This window comes from Panulirus ornatus, chromosome 35 (assembly GCF_036320965.1).
Source record: "Panulirus ornatus isolate Po-2019 chromosome 35, ASM3632096v1, whole genome shotgun sequence".
NCBI lineage: Eukaryota > Metazoa > Arthropoda > Malacostraca > Decapoda > Palinuridae > Panulirus > Panulirus ornatus.
Window position 1 is genome coordinate 10,373,187 of NC_092258.1, and position 20,773 is coordinate 10,393,959.

Below are 20,773 nucleotides of genomic sequence, written 5' to 3' on the forward strand. Positions count from 1 at the left end.
ATCTATCTATCTATCTATCTATCTATCTATCTATCTATCTATCTATCTATCTATCTATCTATCTATCTATCTATCTATCTATCTATCTATCTATCTATCTATCTATCTATCTATCTATCTATCTATCTATCTATCTATCTATCTATCTATCTATCTATCTATCTATCTATCTATCTATCTATCTATCTATCTATCTATCTATCTATCTATCTATCTATCTATCTATCTATCTATCTATCTATCTATCTATCTATCTATCTATCTATCTATCTATCTATCTATCTATCTATCTATCTATCTATCTATCTATCTATCTATCTATCTATCTATCTATCTATCTATCTATCTATCTATCTATCTATCTATCTATCTATCTATCTATCTATCTATCTATCTATCTATCTATCTATCTATCTATCTATCTATCTATCTATCTATCTATCTATCTATCTATCTATCTCTCTTTTTAATCTATGATTTAGAGAATTACCAATCAAAAAAAGTTGATGACCTTTGTAAACGCGGGTGACATAATGAAACAGTGAGAGTGGTGTGGCAGCGATGTTCCTCCGTGATCCAGACGGATGGCAATGACGAGTCAAACTGGCCAGTTAACTAAGGATATATGTATATATATATATATAATATATATATATATATAATATATATATATATATTTATTTATCTTCTATCTATCTATCTATCTATCTATCTATCTATCTATCTATCTATCTATCTATCTATCTATCTATCTATCTATCTATCTATCTATCTATCTATCTATCTATCTATCTATCTATCTATCTATCTATCTATCTATCTATCTATCTATCTATCTATCTATCTATCTATCTATCTATCTATCTATCTATCTATCTATCTATCTATCTATCTATCTATCTATCTATCTATCTATCTATCTATCTATCTATCTATCTATCTATCTATCTCTCTTTTTAATCTATGATTTAGAGAATTACCAATCAAAAAAAGTTGATGACCTTTGCAAACGCGGTGACATAATGAAACAGTGAGAGTAGTGTGGCAGCGATGTTCCTCCGTGATCCAGACGGATGGCAATGACGAGTCAAACTGGCCAGTTAACTAAGGATATATGTATATATATATATATATATATATATATATATATATATATATATATATATATATATATATATATATATATATATATATATATATGTATATATATATATATGTACGTCTAAACTTCTGTGTGTGTATGTGTGTCTGTCTGTCCTCATCTCTCTGTTTGTTTCTCTATTCACTTGGTTTTCAAACACGCAGACACACACACACACACACACACACACACACACACACACACACACACACTCTTCCAGTATACAGCCGCCCCCCTCAGCCGCCCCCCATCCGTCCACCAAGTTTCCTACTTCGTCGGACATGATATTGATAATATCAATAGCGTGTTTGTGCAACTGTATGATTAAACCTTGTCCAGTCAGGCTTAGCGAGAGATCTCATTAACACACTGTCATATCCCGACACAATCCCCCGTGCAGAACGATAGTCAAGCTTCATTAACGCCAACTTTGCTCAGATTACAGAGGCGAAGCACACAGCCAGCGCATCTGATTACCAGCGTCTGTGCTGTGGAACACTGATAATCCTTTAATGATCATACACAGATATCAGACAACAAAGAACACGGGGTTCCCGTACGAACCTTTAACAAAGGGTATCTAAATACGTGATAGTTAATGAAGGCCTTTATCACGGAGTGGAACTAAGACTTTATATTCATCTGGTTTGGAAATATGAAATTGAAATGGACGTCACACAAAAGCAACAGCGTAGGGAGAGTTACCTCCCTTACGCCGAATGGGTTTAGTTCCTGATGATAGAAGACTTGAATGTCATCCTGTTAAGCAAGTGATGGCATTGGATTCATTACCTATGTCCTGGGAATATCATGGAAGCGGATTGACCGCTCCAAGCCACAGCCGAAGGATCTAGTACTCGACCAGGTGCTATTTCACACTCCATTCCCAGTGTAGACTACCGACATTGATGTAACCGTACGTTCTGCGTCCGTAGACGTGTCTGGGATTGATGCTTCGTTCTTCATAAGAAGAGACAAGACGTAGCATCAATACTTTTTAGGCTTTTTAACGAAAGGTTGGTATGCTATACGTTCCAAGAGTTGGTGGATTTGATCCAGTGTTATGATACATTCTGTGTGCGAGACGGCAGGCAGAGTCTGGTAACACACATACACACATAATATATATATATATATATATATATATATATATATATATATATATATATATATATATATATATATATATATATATATATATATATATATATATATATATATATATATATATATATATAAAGAGAAATGAGATGTGGTGTAAGGTGGTTTGATCGAGTAAGTAAGGAAAGGATAGGAGAGATGTGTGGTAATAGTAAGAGTGTGGTTGAGAAAGTAGAAGAGGGCGTGTTGAATGGTTTGATCACATCGAGAAAATGAGTGAGGAAAGATTGACAAAGAGGATATATGTGTCAGAGGTGGAGGGAACGAGGAGAAGTGGGAGACCAAATTGGAGGTGGAAGGATGGAGTGAAAATAATTTTGAACGATCGGGGCCTGAACTTGTAGGAGGGTGAAAGGCGTGCAAGGAATAGAGTGAATCGGAACGATGTGGTATACCGGGGTCGACGTGCTGTCAATGGATTGAACCATGGCATGTGAAGCGTCTGGGGTAAACCATGGAAAGTTTTATGAGGCCTGGATGTGGAAAGGGAGCTGTGGTTTCGGTGCATTATACATGACAGCTAGAGACTGAGTGTGAACGAATGTGGCCTTTCTTGTCTTTTCCTAGCGCTACCTCGTGCACATGCGGGGGGAGGGGGTTGTCATTTCATGTGTGGCGAGGTGGCGACGAAAATGAATAAAAGCAGACAGTGCGAATTATGTACATGTGTATATATGTATATGTCTGTGTATGTATATATATGTATACGTTGAAATGTATAGGTATGTATATGTACGTGTGTCGACGTGTATGTATATACATGCGTATGTGGGTGGGTTGGGCCATTGTTTCGTCTGTTTCCTTGCGCTACCTCGCTAACGCGGGAGACAGCGACAAAGTATGAGAAATAGAATAGGTATATATATATATATATATATATATATATATATATATATATATATATATATATATATATATATATATACATATATATTCCGGCTGTTCGTGGGACGAACAACCCATGTCTCTAACATTGAAAAATGAAATATCTAATCGCTTGAATAGTTCAAGAAGATGAGGCACTTCGGGGATACGTGGGAACCGAGGTGGCTCCAGCTGCAGACCCTCCAAATATAGACGACAGAAGTGCCAGTCGCTGGGCGAGTTCGATCCCGGCTGGCGATAACGAAATCACCAGCGATATGTCTGAGCAAATACTGTATGACCTGAGGACAGGAGAGTCGGATCCCCTTGGCAGGGGGGAGGGGAAAGACGATAGTGTCAGATTCCTTGTGGTAAAGAATTTCTGACGGCTGAAAGGGCCATTTGTAGCCAGGCAAGTGAAGGCATCTAGTTTGCTCCGATGTTCAGTCGTGAGGATAAATCATATCACTGTTTGCAGTCATGTCAGTCACCGGAGTTGTTTGCAGTCGTATCAGCAACCAGAGTTGTTTGCAGTCATATCAGCAGGCAGAGTTGTCTACAATAATATCAGCAAGCAGAGGTGTTTACAATGATATCAGCAAGCAGAGTTGTTTGTAGTCATGTCAGCAACCAGAGTTGTTTGCAGTCATACTAGCAATCAGGGTTGTTTACAACCATATCAGTCACCGGAGATGGTGTGTGTTGGCCATGGCCATGGAGGCCTTCCTTTGCCTGTGGCCCCTGGCCATGAAACCATTATTGCTGGCTGTGTGAGGCTCCCGGCTTGTCTCCATGTGAAGGTCTATGACCACACTTGGCTCTAGTGTGGTCATAGGAGCTCTTCTCGACCATGCCAACTTACTACGTCGCCTCTAAGGTGTGGCCTGCAAAGGCGCGGGTGAAAAAAGTCCAAAGTGTGAAAGGTTTCAGGTGTTACTTGTCGACGATGTGTGTAGACCGTTGCTGTGTGATGTAGCTGGGCTGGGACCCCACTGGTGAAGCTGTGGCAACACCATGCAGCTGAGATTGGGAAGAAAGAACACAGGAGACAGGCGATGATGACGCTGAGGTAAGAGTTTGGTACCATCAGATTTCCTCAGTAGGATCGTGTTCCTCTACCCCCATTCCTCTGTCAGCCTAATGACGACCACCTTAACTTGAGGGCAAAAAGGACCAGATTCCCCCACCAGTCGTCTGTTGCGATAGTTCCGCCTCATTACGCCAGACAGGATCACACACAAAGAGACTTTGACAACGTGAGCGGCCAGTTTACGATAGCGTCAACAGATTATCAACATCAACTATAGCTAAATAAAAGTAGCCAAGTGCAGGAAGTTTGGTTCTAACTTTGGCCGTTAGGGGTGAGGAGACACGGGGTGGGCGCGTGGGAAGGTCTTCCTCCTCCCCGGCCCTCTGCTGCTTGATGATAGGGTGAATACTGTGGGGGACGGGAGGTGAGGGATACTGTGGGAAGACGGGGGTGGGAACTGTGGGGTTTGTGGAAGCCCCCCCCCCCCCCCCTCCCAGGACAGCTGGCTGCATGGAATGGACGAAGTGGAGGATGATCACCACCAGCAACGTACATTACGGACGACCATCCATCAAGGACAGAGGTACCTCTACGGAAGCAGAGGCACTGCCACCGACATCACGGACAGAGAGACACACGTCTTACACAAGCAGTGGCAAGAGCACTGGCAGGAACACCTGGATCAGCAGCAGTAACACAGTAACAGCAGCAGAATCAGCGGCAGGATTAGCAGCAGAAGGATCAGCGGCAGGATTAGCAGCAGAAGGATCAGCGGCAGGATTAGCAGCAGAAGGATCAGCGGCAGGATTAGCAGCAGAAGGATCAGCGGCAGGATTAGCAGCAGCAGGATCAGCGGCAGGATCAGCAGCAGAAGGATCAGCAGCAGAAGGATCAGCGGCAGGATTAGCAGCAGCAGGATCAGCGGCAGGATCAGCAGCAGCAGGATCAGCAGCAGAATTAGCAGCAGGAGGATCAGCAGGAGGATCAGCAGCAGGAGGAACACCACAGCCACCACCGGAACCACCAACATCCACACAAAGCAGACGTGTGTAAACTGCAGAGACACGTGTCTGTCTTGGTTATTGCTGGGAGTCTGGAAGAGTCAGCGGGATGAACAAATATACCGGCCACTTAACAAAGGCTTCACGGAGGGAGGTAAGAGAATACAGACCCCCCTTCCTTGGACACCCAGAGGATAACACCCCCAGCGGAGTATAGAAATGTCTCGTCCCTTGGTCGAATTTCCTGTAACTGATCATTGAGTTAAGGAACATATAACCGGTGAGACATTGTGCGAATCTGAACCTTGAACCCCCAAGAGACACACGTTATCCTAATACATTCCCCTTTAAACGTGAGGTATTCAAAAACACATCAGTTTTGCCATACATCGTATCGCAAAGGTTCGACATCAACGCCAATGTATGGGAAAAGGAATTTCTCCTGTGCACTGGGGCGTCATGAGAGAGCGAGATCATTGCGAGGGGGATCACATCATTCTCTCCCAGGGATGATCAACCAGGCAACTGAATACCCAGATCTAGTAGTAATATGACACGAAATCATTTAGCCAAAATACCTACATCTTGAGCCAGTGGACACTTGGTTTCCAGTGGCTCTCTATTGAACAGGATGAAAAAGAGATGAACAAGGAGGAGATAGATTATCCCTTTATCCACATTAGATTCATTCCTTAAGTCCTGACTACTGTTATGTTGGTTATCACTCGTATCTAAACGTTCAGTAAGACAGGAGCTAAATGGAGGGTATCATTCAAGAAAAAAAAGTTCCCTGTTGATCTCGCTGGGAATGCCTTGTGACAGTACGAGTTAGAACCAAAGACATACAAGGATTGGAATATCGGACATCAATGAAATCTTTAGATTAATATTTCGTTTCACTCGGGATTTTCTGGTCATCTCTGTCATGATTCTACCTGTAGCAATTATGCATCTGTATACTCGCTAAGTCAGTCTGTGCAATGTTAATGTTCAAAGACACAGCCAAGCATTTGATTCCCTCACTCATTCTACTGGATTTCCCGTCACTTCCAGGAGATCTATGGGTTAATCAATCAAAACTTAATGATGACATATATTTCCAAAGATATCGTCTTATCAAAGGATCATTTCGGACCTCGCGTCATAGGCGCTCGCATAATTCGTGGTTGTAATGAGAGAGAAAATTGAAAGAAGGCGAGAAAATCCCTGGCTGGCTTAAAGGATATGTATAGGAGGGGGATGTAAGGATTAGGGTTATTGGAAGATCTAGACATAAACATTGTAGGGAGTCCTGCTTAGCGGAGGAGCAGGGAGGGACTGAGTGTTATATTACGACCAGCTTCAATCTAGAAAGGAAACTAGTTTGGGTGGGTGAAAAGAAAAACCTACCTAGCAACCATTGTAAGAGCTTATTGCTATAAATGTAAGATGATAGTTGTAGTTAACTATAGCCGGTTGTTGCGGTTGTATTCACAAGGATATTCAAACACAGGTCGTGAGACAGACTTAGCCTTAGATATACACGAATATTCCATCAACCAGGGTCACAGGCTTACCACAAGAAAACCCATCTTGCTGACGTATCTGGTAAGATAGCAGCAACTAATGGCCGAAGGCGTTCACCATTAAGCCACTGGGTAGTATACACATATGAGGCGGGTCTGGTGAGACGTCCCCTAGGGAGGTGTGTGCCGTAGATCCACTAATGGCAGCGAGTCAAGCATGGTATGACTAATGGATTGTCAAGGTCAGGTTGTGGCGAGGGGATATGGTCTCGTGGGGGCTGCGCCAGCCTGACACACCCGAGCGATGGTAGCAATCTGAGTAAGTGAGTGAGGTCGTGTGGTCGTGGGGCTGGTGACAGATGCGTGATGGTGAGAGGTGGTGGAGTTGGGTTAGACGGTCCTGCTTATGGATTCGGAGGCAGGGGATCTCCACATCCCCCCCACACAGACACACTAAGGTGGACCAGAGACGACAATGCTCCGCAGTTCAACGCCCCTCAGCCCCCCCCAAATCACTCCCTAATGAACCCCTTTACTGATACTTGTGATTACCTGTTGATGGATACACGCCGTCTGCTGTCTGATCATCAAGGACCATTCGTTAATAAGTAAAGGGGTGGGTGGTTGGGGTGTTGATCACTCGTTAATAACTAAGGGGGAGTGGGGGTGTTATCTATTATCTCAATCTAATGATAATAAGAAGAACTGAGGATGATATCAGAAGCAACCATGTGTATTGCCAGTGTCCACACATCCACCCATGAAGGACTTAATGCTTCTGTGAGAAGTATTCGTCAAAGTGGAGCTCTGTAGCCTCCAAAGGCTTTCAGAGAACAAAGCATATTCAGCGTGGGGAGAACTTCCTGTAAACCTAACTTCCTCTCCATTTACGTAAACTTCACTCATCCTGGTGTCACTGTGTTATGTATAAAGACTCACAAGACTATATGAAATCTTACTAAGGTGGCTGAGTAAATAATGGATTAATGTCATCATTATTCATCATTAATGTCATCATTAATGTCATCATTATCATCATTATTATTAGTATCACTATTATTATTATTATTGTTATTATTATTATCATTATCATCATCGTCATTATCATTATCATCATCATCATCATTATAATCATTTTTATCATTATTATTATTATTATTATTATTATTATTATTATTATTATTATTATCGTTATCATTATTACTGTTATCATACACTCCTCAGTCGGCATTACACATAGACCTACCAATTAGGCCCATAAACGTTTATGACATGATCATTACATTGAGAGAACAATGGTGTTAACTAATTACTCATTTATGCTAACTAATTAATCACTCATCTATATCAGGTACAGAGCTAATGTGAAGAGATTATGATCGAGAGTAATGAGCCGGATAATTGCTGGAATGTTAATTAGTTTATCAGTACATTTAACATTAACTATATGGGTGTCATTTGTACGGAGGAGTTGAGCCATGCAGCAGCTAGATGATGTCATTTCGAACTCTGGGTGAAATTACTGCCTGTCCTTTTCCCCCATCAACATCATCCTGTGAGGTGAGACCCTCCATCAGATCTCTTGGTCAACTAAGAGTAGTATCAGGAGGTATCCATCCTGCGTCGAAAGTGAGAGATAAGATGCGTTTTAATCTATTCCTGGTTCTATCAGTTTCGTATTAGTACCTCGTATTAATCTAATGTGGAGCAAGTAGTTTGCATGATAAGGGATGGACAAAGCATAATATCATTTCTATTATCATGAGAAGGGGGTCTCTCACCTCTCATGCACGTTCATGAGGCCACGAGACTGATAACAGTACTGCAAAGTGCATGATTATCTATAGACAGATGAGGATTCGATTTTGAAATGAAAAGTCTGTCAGACAATAAATGGTATATCCTTGTTTGATAACTCCGTCTTGTGATAGGATAAAATCAAAGGTAATCTGTGCAATAATATACCACAGCGCTGGAGTGATATTACCACACTATACACCACACCACAGGAGTGATATTACCACACTATACACACACCACAGGAGTGATATTATCACACTGTACTCAATACAACATGAACGTCATGGCCCTATAAGGTGCCATACCATACACATCATGCCAAGTAGCGATGTGCCACACAGTGCACAATGTACAGGAAGAGTACAAACACACAGTCAAGCACACCACTGTAGCCACGGCTCCAGGTACAGCGCCACCACAGGAGCGACACTTACCACAATATACTGTGCAGGAGAAGAGTGGTCGTTGTGCACGTGATGTGAGGAAATGCCCAAGTGACCTCTCCACTGATAGCATGAGAAAGTGTCTGTAATTTTCTCTGGAACGGTCATCTTAACAGAGAGGAAGACCCGTGGTGTGTTTCAGGGCCTTGATCCCTCAGTGTTCATTTGGGATTTATTGCAGTTAAGGTCCTTAACCCGTGGGTGTTAGAGTGGAGTGGCATGAATCAGAGGATACATTGCTCCTTACGATCTATAAGGGAATGTACCCGCCTCAAGTGCCTGGTTAAGAGATGGTCCCTCTCAGAAGCTGGGACTCAAAATTGGAATCACGCCCCTCTCAATGGAATCTTGGGCATCTAAACTTCACCTCACTCAATCTCTTAGTGTACGACCGTACTGTGCAGCACACATACCGAAATCTGTAGGTGGCCCAGGGCACGAACACTAGAGAGAGGTAGGCAGTAATGACTCAGTATGTCGTACTTACGCGAGACCACATAGACCGCAAATTGTAGCTGGCCCAGGGCACGAACACTAGAGAGAGGTTGGCAGTAACGACCCAGTATGTCGTACTTACGCGAGCCCAAACTTCTAAACAAGGACCTCTCACAGACAGCCACATATCGTTGCACACAAAGCACACCTTCAGATAGTACTGTCTGACGAACTCCCAGGCACGTTGCATTCTGGCCCAGGGTAGGATTGTGAACAAGAACACCACCATACTCCACAGCCTGCACAGACCATACTGCAATACCCTAGTCACCAAGACCAATACTTCGTGAGAGAGGATCGCCACAATGATCCAGCAGGTGGCCATAACGCACAACAGTGTGCTGGAGGTCATGGCAGACTTACCAAAGGTCATCATGAAAGAAGCTACCCAGCTGTAGAGCTCAACGAACACTACAAAGTCCTTCACCATCGGCACCTGGAATGGCCGCTGGTCTTCGTCTGTCACCTAGTGCCTCCTGCACAGCTGTGAGTCCAGCCCCACTACAATATCGTCCAGAAGGATCTAGAAGACCGGCAGGGATTGGTGCAGAATTCACTACTCCCAGCACAAGAGATAGTGCCAGCAGTACGATCCGTGGGAATGGTGGACGTCTGTGCTTCAGCATCCAGAAGGATATGAGGCCGCACACACCAGCACGAAGGCTGTGTACAATGCCACCACCAGACACAAGATGGAGGAGGTGGAGATTACGAGTCCTTCTGTTATCCCCGCCAGAGTCCTCAAACTGACCACCTGATGGTAGGTCTGGAGGAGCCTCATGACGTCCCCGATCAGTGGGATCTGGAAACCAATAGATTCTGGTGAGAAGTACGTCTCTAGCTGATGCTCGGGTGCGCTGACCAGCAGGCCCAAGACGGGCAGCTTGTGCAGCCATGATATGAACCAGTGCTCAGACGCCACTACCTCCTGCAGGAGCTTGACCCTGAGGTCGAAGATGGTGCTGGCCCAGCAATGCGGAAATCCACAGCGTTAGAGCTGGAACCAATATGGAAATGGTCAGCTGTCGGCGAGACACAGACCTCCATATCAACCCAAGAAGCACCTCGTCTCCTCTCAGCCTCGACGAAATACACTTGGCCTGAGGCAGCGTTGGAGTGCTCGAGTCTGAGCTGAAATGCTCAAATGCGTTACGAAATACAGTGTAGAGCATGGTAACTCATTCCTCTTACCTAACTACATCCCTCAAACTCTCTCTAACAAATCTCTTACCATACGCCATGAGCCTCAGAGGAGGGGCTACAAAACGTCACTTCTGTTCTCGTTTCAAGTCCATGAATGACTTGACTTACGTCTCCTTTGTGACATGTAAAGTTTGCTGGCATTTCGTCTCAAGTTACCTGTGTCTATCTCTACTCTTACCTATTTGATCTCAGATTCTCATCTATCGTCTACGAGCACAATAAGACTCGAGGGGGACCCAGTGATCAGGTGGTGTGTGTGTGTGTGTGTGTGTGTGTGTGTGAAACGTTTTCCCTAGCAACGAGATGGAGTTCATCTAACTTGCCTGTTCCTCGCTGATAGTCCTGGGATATACATCGCAAGTCATTTACTGTGTCCAGAGCGCACGAGGGAAACGCGTATTGATAATACTGTGCGACTGCACCACTATATTTGAATGTCACAGTTTTATTTTACTATTGCAGACCATCTCGTCTGATATATATATATATATATATATATATATATATATATATATATATATATATATATATATGTGTGTGTGTGTGTGTGTGTGTGTGTGTGTGTGTGTATAAGCCTCAACAGAGCAGGACACTGTGTCACTTCTCTTGACGGATGAACATTGTTGCCGTTCAGTCATCGATTTCGAGGCGAGCGGGGATGGAGGCAGTGTGGATAATGAGGGGAGTGGGGGGGAAGAGGAGTTAGGTGCGTGGGGTGGCAGTGACCGGAGCTGGTCCTTGGAAGGCGGTCTGGGCAGAGGGCCAAGTGGTCCTGTCCTCCCGTCGCAAGAAACTATGACACGGCAAAACTCATCACAGACACCCCCTGCCGACGGGGTCCCCCGAACTTCGGAGACAACTGCTGCAGGACACGCGAGACTCAGCAAAACCCACGGATGCCGACAGGGATCTCTGATCCTTGGACATGTATTAGGACGAATCATCAGAGACTGAGAGGACAAGCACGGATGATCAGCCAAGGAAGACGGTACCAGCCTGTCGTAAGCTCTCCGTATGATATGGGGCCCTTGTCTCCAGCAGTAGCTCCACAAGTGCCTCCATGTATGAACCAGAGCCAGGTTATGAGGCAAATGACCGAACCTCAGACTCTGTGTTAGTTGCTGGTGTAAACACGATGAGTGAGAAAGAGGAAGTAATTTTCTGTAATTGAAATTCGACTGTGTTGACCAACACCTGAAGCATTTGAAGTGGTTTCGAACGCCAGGGATAAGAGAGGTGAAGGTGAGAGTGACGCATATTGACCCATACGTACACAAATTGTCGACGGTATTACTAAGCTAATGTATATGAGGATATGGTGTAAAACTACTGTTGTATCAGGATGTGTTGGCCTCACTGTGGTGTATCAGGGTGTGTTGGCCTCACTGTGGTGTATCAGGGTGTGCCTCACTGTGGTGTATTAGGGTGTGTTGGCCTCACTGTGGTGTATCAGGGTGTGTTGGCCTCACTGTGGTGTATCAGGATGTCTTGGCCTCACTGTAGTGTATCAGGGTGTGTTGGCCTCACTGTGATGTATCATGGTGTCTTGGCCTCACTGTGGTGTATCAGGGTGTGTTTGCCTCACTGTGGTGTATCAGGGTTTATTGGCCTCACTGTGGTGTATCAGGGTGTGTTTGCCTCACTGTGGTGTATCAGGATGTGGTGACCTCACTGTGGTGCAGGGTGTGGCAGCTTCACTGTGGTGTGTGAGGTAAGAGTAACAATACAGGGAAGAGACACAAGGAGTATCTCGATATTGTATCGGTCTAGTGTATAGTGTCGAAGGATTTAGGTTTGGTTGGCCGTGCATTGAACTAAAGGTAGGATGGTCAGAGGTGAGGCAGCGTAGAAAGCGTTGTTGCTCAGTGAGGAGGCGAAATCGACTTTTGAGTCCCTCAAGGAAAAAAGCGTCTGAAGCATGAAGCGCTCATGTAGCCTCTGGCTAGGTTTTTTCTTCTTTCTTTCCTTTTTTTTTTGAGTGTTTCCAGTAAAGCCAAACGAGTTGTCTGTCATATTGGGAGGCGGAACGAAAGGAGCAACAGGAGAACCAACAACACAAAGGCTGACTCATTTTTTTTTTTTCTCTGGTGTGTTGCATCAGTGGCCCTTGTCAGCCAGACGGGCAGCTTCCTCAAAACACGTCCCGGTGTGTTTGTCTCCCTCACCAAACACTGCCCAGCCAAGAGGTCTTGCTAAACCCATCATCTTTCCTCTATTTTGAACGACGATTTGCCCCATTCCTTCTCATTTTCCTCATTCTATAGCCGCACTGCTGTAGGGAGGGTGTATAAGAGATAATCAATGATCTGGGTTTTATGAAGTCTACATGAGCCCAAGATTGTGTTCGGCCTCACCAGTGTTGTTGGCACCGTTGGAACTCTCCCAGCGCCAGACCCACCAGCACTGGCTGGTGTGATGCGGGCCTCAGCCTCCCAGAAAAGCCAGATTAATTAACGTTCATGTGACAGCGAGAGAGCTGTGGCCTCTCTCCTGATACTAATAAAACAACAAAAGAGAAAGGGAACATCGTCTTGAAGAGCATGAAAAGGGATTCAATCCTGGTCTATACAAGTTACCAGAAAATGATTTTTTTTTTTCTTTTTCCTTGTACGCATCCACGACGGCATTTTGGGTATGAAGGGCGTGAGCACCAGCACTGTGAGGGATACAGCTTCCGCTCATAGGCGCGTTGATCATCTTGTATCTACGTTCAGGTGGGAGCCTCACTCACAGCTTCACTGCTTCCATCCAGTGCAATGTTCACACTAGACAACCATGAGCATCCCACCCATTTCTAACCCCTCACTGAGTCTCCCATCTCTGCATCCACAACAGGATTCAGGTATTTCCTGAAGCATTTCACAAGCTGTTCAACAGCATTATCTCTTACGGATAATGAGCAATACTTTCCGTCATGTGTACGCATCGAGGGGTAGTGGTTAGCGATGACGACTTCTATGGCTGTTGAGAGTAAAAGTCTGTGTCACCACCAGTAGGTGCAACGGATGCTTTTGAAGTTCACTAAACCTGTGAAAAAAACAACTTTCCCCTCACGCCTGCCCAGAGCACCAGGAACCCCCTAAAATAATTAATAAGGACAGCTTTATCAATACCTCATTAGAGATAAATCCAAAACTAATTACTGGTCCAATAATCCCGTACATAAAACTTCCCAGAGTTTGCAACGGAGGGAAGGAAAAAAACTAAATGGAATGATAATGACTTGTGTTAAGATTTTTCGATACAGGATTGTCAAATGCTTAACTTTGGGCGAGAAGTTGAGAGGAGATCATTACGAGAGCATATTCGAGAAACGACATCTTTTTGGTTATTTCAGCGATGTGACTGAGTGCAAAAAGAGTCACTGTAAAGAAGTAGTGATGGTATGTTTGGGAGACGTGTTGATGTGATGGTAGGAGCGGTGGTGGTATGGTTGGGGGAAGTGTTGGTGTGATGGTACGAGCGGTGGTGGTATGGTTGGGTGAGGTGTTGGTGTGATGGTACGAGCGGTGGTGGTATGGTTGGGTGAGGTGTTGGTGTGATGGTACGAGCGGTGGTGGTATGGTTGGGAGAAGTGTTGCTTATGCTGGTAGTCCTGTCGATATCCTACAGCAGGGTCTCTGAGCGGGGGCTGCAGGGAGTAGGTCGTACTCAGGCCCGGGGGTCCAAAATGGGGGGCCCGGGAATCTCCTGGGATCTGAGAAAATGCAGAAGAATCAACATAGCGCTCCATTCCACCCCTCTCTCCTCTTCCATACCCTTTTTAGCCTTACAGCTCATGGCATCAAACCATGCTGGATAAAAGAATTGGATGACTAACGGAGAAGGGAAGGGGACCCGAAAGAAACTTTGTGCCCCCTAAAAAGTCCCTCTCAGAGGCCCTGCCCTATAGGAGTAATGGGGAGCTGGGAGCCGTAAACACTAGGGGGTTGATAGCGTATGAATGGCCTTGTATACCAAGGGGTTGGTACCGGAGGCCATGGACACATGGACCGCAGTTGTTGCTGGGAGAAGAGAAGACATTTATGTGGTTGTGGTGCCTGGAAGGACCAAATATTAGATAATGTGTAGTCTACTTAAAGAGTAAGGTAGTGACGTAGCATGGGTGTCTCGAGGACCAGGTGGGTGTACTCCTGAGATAACTCCAACCCTTCTGAAGTAGAGTGTGGCATCAGTGAGGCACTAGTGTATGTGATGCTGAAGTATGCACACGTTCCTGCCCCTCAATCTTACCATTGTGACCTAAACAGGCATCTATACACAGCTTCCTTACGGTCGCTTTTCGGCTTTTGAATCTTCTTCTGCGACTACCACGCCGTCCAGGTCTGCTCCTAATGGGACGAGACCACAGTGTACAACCATCCTTTGTCTCAGACGCTCTATACAATTAGTTCTCTAACTTAATGTATCGCCTTCACTTTCCGCTAGCAGCAGCCGCCGCCTTGCTTCTAACTCGTAGTTCTTCTTATCTCTTGCTACAGGTCCTGCCTGTCCTCCCTGCTGCAGCTGAGAGTGAATTATCATTCATGGGAAATGTGGCTTTATGACGGCACCTGCCCGCGGAGGCTGCACCAGTCTGCACCAGGTTTATTTCGAGGCTCGGTGTGGTGTGTGTGGGGGGACTAGACAGGCGGTAAATTCAAAACTCCCAACCCAATTCCCCGTGGGATGAAAACTGACACTGTGAACGACGATGCCTGACATTCTTATGTGCAAATTACTTGGTGACGAAAAAATATAAGAGGCGAAGAAGTGGTGAATGTTTCGATGGCGAAGCAAAGCTGTTGTGTGGATTTTTGTCTGTCTGATCTTAGAAGTATGGATGAACAGTGACCCTCGTTGGGTACAATGGTTGACCTAACATTACACTCATACTTTAGAAATGTCATTATAAACTGCAAAGATTTGGTTCGGGAAATTCGCTTTAGCGGATTTATATTCGTTATGGAAAGACATTTGTTGAAGTCTTCCTGAGCTATCTTGCCTCAGAGAGCGCCCATCTCCCCACCCCAAGCCTTCACAACACTCAAGAATGCGACGCACGACCACCCATGGGACCTCACGGGTCAAGGAGCATGGCGATGTTGTGCATCTGCATCTGAGGGGTGAGTGCAGGGCAGGTGGGGAGAACCTGTTCAATATCTTCAGGGGTAGATGTTGCATCTTGAGCCTGAGGGGGTCCATGTTTGGGATGTTGGAGTGATGGGTGGTATACCGACGTCTTTTGACGAAATGGAATATCTACCTATCTATCTATCTATCTATCTATCTATCTGTCTGTCTGTCTATCTATATTATCCCTGAGGTAGAGGAGAAAGAATTCTACCTCCGTATTCCATGCGTGTCGTAGAAGGCAACTAAAAGGGGAGGGAGCAGGGGGGCTGGAAATCCTTCCCTCCAGCTTTTACATTTCCAAAAGAAGAAGCAGAGAAGGGGGCCAAGTGAGGATTTTCCCTCTAAGACTCAGCCCTCTGTTCTTAACACTACCTGGCTGTGCTGACACATGGCCAGTAACACTAACCATGATGCGCACGTGTGTGTGTGTGTGTGTGTGTGTGTGTGTGTTTCTACATCTGACTTTGAAGTTCATCAATTCCTGAAGGTTCCGGTTGGGACGTGCGAAAGTGGATACTGTTGGAGCACAGCGAGCGGCTTCATGTGGGCAGAGAGGAGTGTGATGAGTTGTCTCCTCCGTCACTGGATTAAAAGACAGAAAGGAGAAGTTGTGTGAGGGAGGTAAGGTATATAGCCTGTGCAAGTTGCTAGCGGTAGCGGACAGAACACCTGGCCCAGACGGATCTAATGACATTACGTATACTGTCTGTCTGTTATCAGAAATGATTGAGGAAGAAAGGAAGAACATTTTGATATTTCTTTTTATGAATAACTGGAGAATATGTAGAGAATTGTGACGCCACCTTATGTACGAGGAACTAGCTACAGTGAAAGACAAGGAACTAGCCGCAGTTAAAGACATCTGTGGATATGTCGGGAGTTTAATTAAGATTCCACGCATCACTTATCTAGTCGTATGGTGAAGACATTTGCAAAGAGAGAGAGAGAGAGAGAGAGAGAGACAGAGACAGAGAGAGAGAGAGAGAGAACTACAGTAGGGTGTGGTAGTCTGCCTGTGGTCCGACAGAACTGCAGTTACATGGGAGATGGGAAATGGCTGTTGAGTCCAAGGTTTTGCCACGAACCTACGAGATGCAGAAATGGTGGGATGAGGCGAAGGGGAACGAAGTGGAAGAGTCAGCGCTGTGAGTGGGGTGGGGGTGAATGAAAGAGACGAAAGAAGATCATGAGAAATGACTGGACTGGAATGGGAACCTACGAGGCGAGAGAAGGTGATTCCAGCCTCCCTGGAGAGTGAGGATCGGGAAATGCCCAACCCTGATTAAGGAGGGCGACTCCTCACAGGGAGGCGGAGGAGACCCACCTGGCAACATGAGCGAGACTCAAGAGGTAGCGAAAGTTCGTTGTGATGGAGCAGCTCAGGTGGCGGCAGAAGTCGCGATGTTTGGCAAACTTGCAAAGTCGATGCGAGTGTGCAACAGACTCCAGGCTGGGAAGAGTACCAGATTCAGGTAGGAAGGTGAGCATGATGACACATGGGGTGGTACGAGTAATAGTCGTTACTTAAGAAGGTGGTTCTCCGTGGGGAGGATACCAGGATTAAGCAATGGAAGAGTTCGTGTGTTTGAGTCATGCGTGGGAGGACGTAAGAGTAGCAGATCAACAGGTGAGAGACTGGAGTGTTTGTGAAAGGAGCACATCGGGCTAAGGAAGGGGTAGTGGTACAAGACGCAGGACTACGAGTATTGGTGGAAATGAACAGGGATGGAGGAAAGTTGAAGGATATACCCTGTATGGATCTTTCATGGACAATGGGATATAGATGATAGGCGTCACAACAATCTCTTAGTTTGTGCTCGGGTGTAGCAGAACCAGGCTTTGACTAATGCAGGAGGAACGAAGAAGAAATACCTTCCTGGTGCTTCTTCACAGCTGAGTGGGATAAGGAAAATGTGATTCTTAGAACCTTCTGAGGAGCAATAGTAGGAGCCAGAGGGAACGTGTATGTTTCCATATTACACTATGGCAGTAGGAAGACACGGCTTGGTTACAGTGGTCACTGTACCTAAATGCCACAGAGGAGGTCTTACGGAAGAAAGGGAAAACTTTGTGTTACGACTGGGTCCATCAAAGGTGGGTGACAGGACACCAGAGACTGCTCAGGAGCACCAGGAGAGAATACCGTAAATATTAATATCATTGAGACGACCTTGGAGCCGTTTCCAGAATAGCAATCAGACCAACTCACCGTCAAATAGACGGTATAAATACGGAAGGCAAGGGATGTTTGGTATGATAAAGATGGAGCATTGGTCCCATCCAACCAGGCAGCTACCTAACGGGATCATTCCTTCTATTTAGACCACTTAGGTAAAGGCGTATGTTTAGGGTCCCTTGGAACAACGTGTCATATGGAAGAGTTAATTTCAACGCTGATGCTTTTGTGATGATTCTTAGAAAAAGAGCCTGCGTTTAAGGCAACGCAAGAATCATAAGATATTTACAGGAACAAAGGGAATGGAAAACCCAATGGTAAGGAGAACAAGAATTTTACAGGAACAAATCACATCGTAGATTACAGTGAGGAAACTAGAATTTCAAGGAAAGAAACCAAAACGTGCACCAAAACTGCTGACGCACTCATTTAGCTGCTCCCAAAACACTTGTTCACAAGATCGTTCATCTCATGGAAGCAAAGTGATAACAGGAACAGGACAATTTACCCAATCTCGTATCAGTATATAATTGTACAAGGCTCATTAGAACCTTAGTTAAATGGAATGAATGAATGTAAGATACCAAAGATTATAACAATGAATTACGCCAAAGTAGACCACATGAGAAAATAGAGAAACAAGCTGATTACTCATACACAATGAATTCCCTGTCCGACTTGGTCAGTGCTCTCATCTGGATCTGCAGTTTTGCATTGAATCCCGAAGAAATGAGCGGAATGCCTGTACATCGCATGATGGTGATCTGTATGGCGATGATGGTGGACCGATACGGCTTAGTTCAGAATGTAATGGATACAACCAAATCTCACCAAGTTTGGGCTCGGGCGTTGCACGGTCTCCGAAAAGTGTGGCGAGTTTTTCGAGGCAGTGATACATACAGATACCACTTGCGGTTCCAAGAATGATCGTATTGAAATCAAGCCAAGAGCCTAGAGTTCCCATGTCGTCTTCCGACGCACTGGCATTGAATGGCTGGGCGGTATTACGCCCGAAGACAGCATTCACCCGCTCACCTAACATCTGGATGAAGCCGGGTTGGGAATCAGTAGTATTGGCAGGCTCAGGTACAGGAACACCACTGGCAGGAACACTGCTGACATTGGTAGACTGAGGAGTAGTGTCGTTGGTAGATCGGAAGACACCAGCCACACGCGCAGTTATCCACTGGAAAAAGGTGGGTTCCGAATCAGTAGTATTGGCAGGCTCAGGTTCAGGAACACTGCTGGCATTGATAAACTGAGGAGTAGTGACGTTGGTAGATCGTAAGACACCAGTCACATTCTCAGTCACCCGCTGCATGAGGCTGGGTTCCAAATCAGTAGTATTGGCAGGCTCGGGTTCAGGAACACTGCTGGCATTGGTGACGTTGGTAGCTCTGAAGACACCAGTCACACGCGCAGTTATCCGCTGGAGCATGTTGGGTTGAGAACCAGTGGTATTGCCAGTGGTATTGGTACTGGTCGTATTGACAGGCTCAGGAGCACTGATACTGGTCGTATTGACAGGCTCAGGAGCACTGATACTGGTCGTATTGACAGGCTCAGGAGCACTGATACTGGTCGTATTGACAGGCTCAGGAGCACTGATACTGGTCGTATTGACAGGCTCAGGAGCACTGATACTGGTCGTATTGACAGGCTCAGGAGCACTGGCACTGGTCGTATTGACAGGCTCAGGAGCGGTGGGCTGCTGAGTGGCAGTGGTATTACTATTGCCAGACTGATAATGTTTCACTATGGCAAATGTGCAAGGAAGTTGCCCTTGGATTTTCGCCCTCAGCTCCAAGACCTCCTTACGGTAATTCACATTTTCTTGTTGGTATTGCTCTAGGATGTTTCTAGTAAGCTTTGTTTCTTGGAGAAGCTTTTGATAAGTATTCTCCTTTTCATCAAGTGTAGCACTCTGTTTCTTTATTACCTCCTGCAGCTGGCGCAAGAGATCTTGATTGTGCTGCCCATTTTTCTGTAACTCCTCTTTAAGACGTTGATTTTCTTGGCGATAAACAGCATTTTCTTGTTGAAGGGAGCTAAGCTCTTTTTGAGTCCTTTCTTTTTCCTGTTTCTCTCCAAGGTAGAGGGTATGGAGCTTCATGATCATCTCCTGTGAAGCGAGTTCAAATTGATCCTGGTTGGCTTTTGTATCGACTTTTGGTAACTCGTCGTGCGACCCTTGAAGTCCTGGGACTTCAGTCGCGCTACCTGTGGCGGGCGTGTCCTTGCCGCTTGTCGTCATGAAGTCATGGCACTCATTGGAGGAGAGGCCGTAGCTGGACTGGCACACTTTGTCCACCACACCGTTCACAGCGACTATACAGGTCACAGCAGAGATGAAAACAAAGAAAAAGGTTTTCATGATTATTTATATTTGAATGCTTTGTTTGTTTGTGGCACTTCCACTGTCATAAATGAATGAAAAGGGAATGTTGTCGTGGGTGATATTTTTGGCAATGACTTGAGCGTAGGGTAGTAACGAGGGTGTTCGGTGGTAGTCGAGATGCGGGTAGTAATGGGCAATAGTTGGGATGCTGGTGGTAACTGATGTGCTGGAAAGTAGTTGGGATGCTGGTAGTAACTGATGTGCTGGACCATTATTTAGATGCTGGTAGTAACAGATGTGCTAGAACATAGTTGAGATGCGGGTAGTGATGGGCAATAGTTGGGATGCTGGTGGTAACTGATGTGCTAGAAAGTAGTTGGGATGCTGGCAGTAACTGATGAGCTGAACCATAGTTGAGATGCTGGTAGTAACTGATGTGCTAGGCAATACATTGGATGCTGGTAGTAAGTGATGTGCTAGACAATATTTAGTTGAGATGCT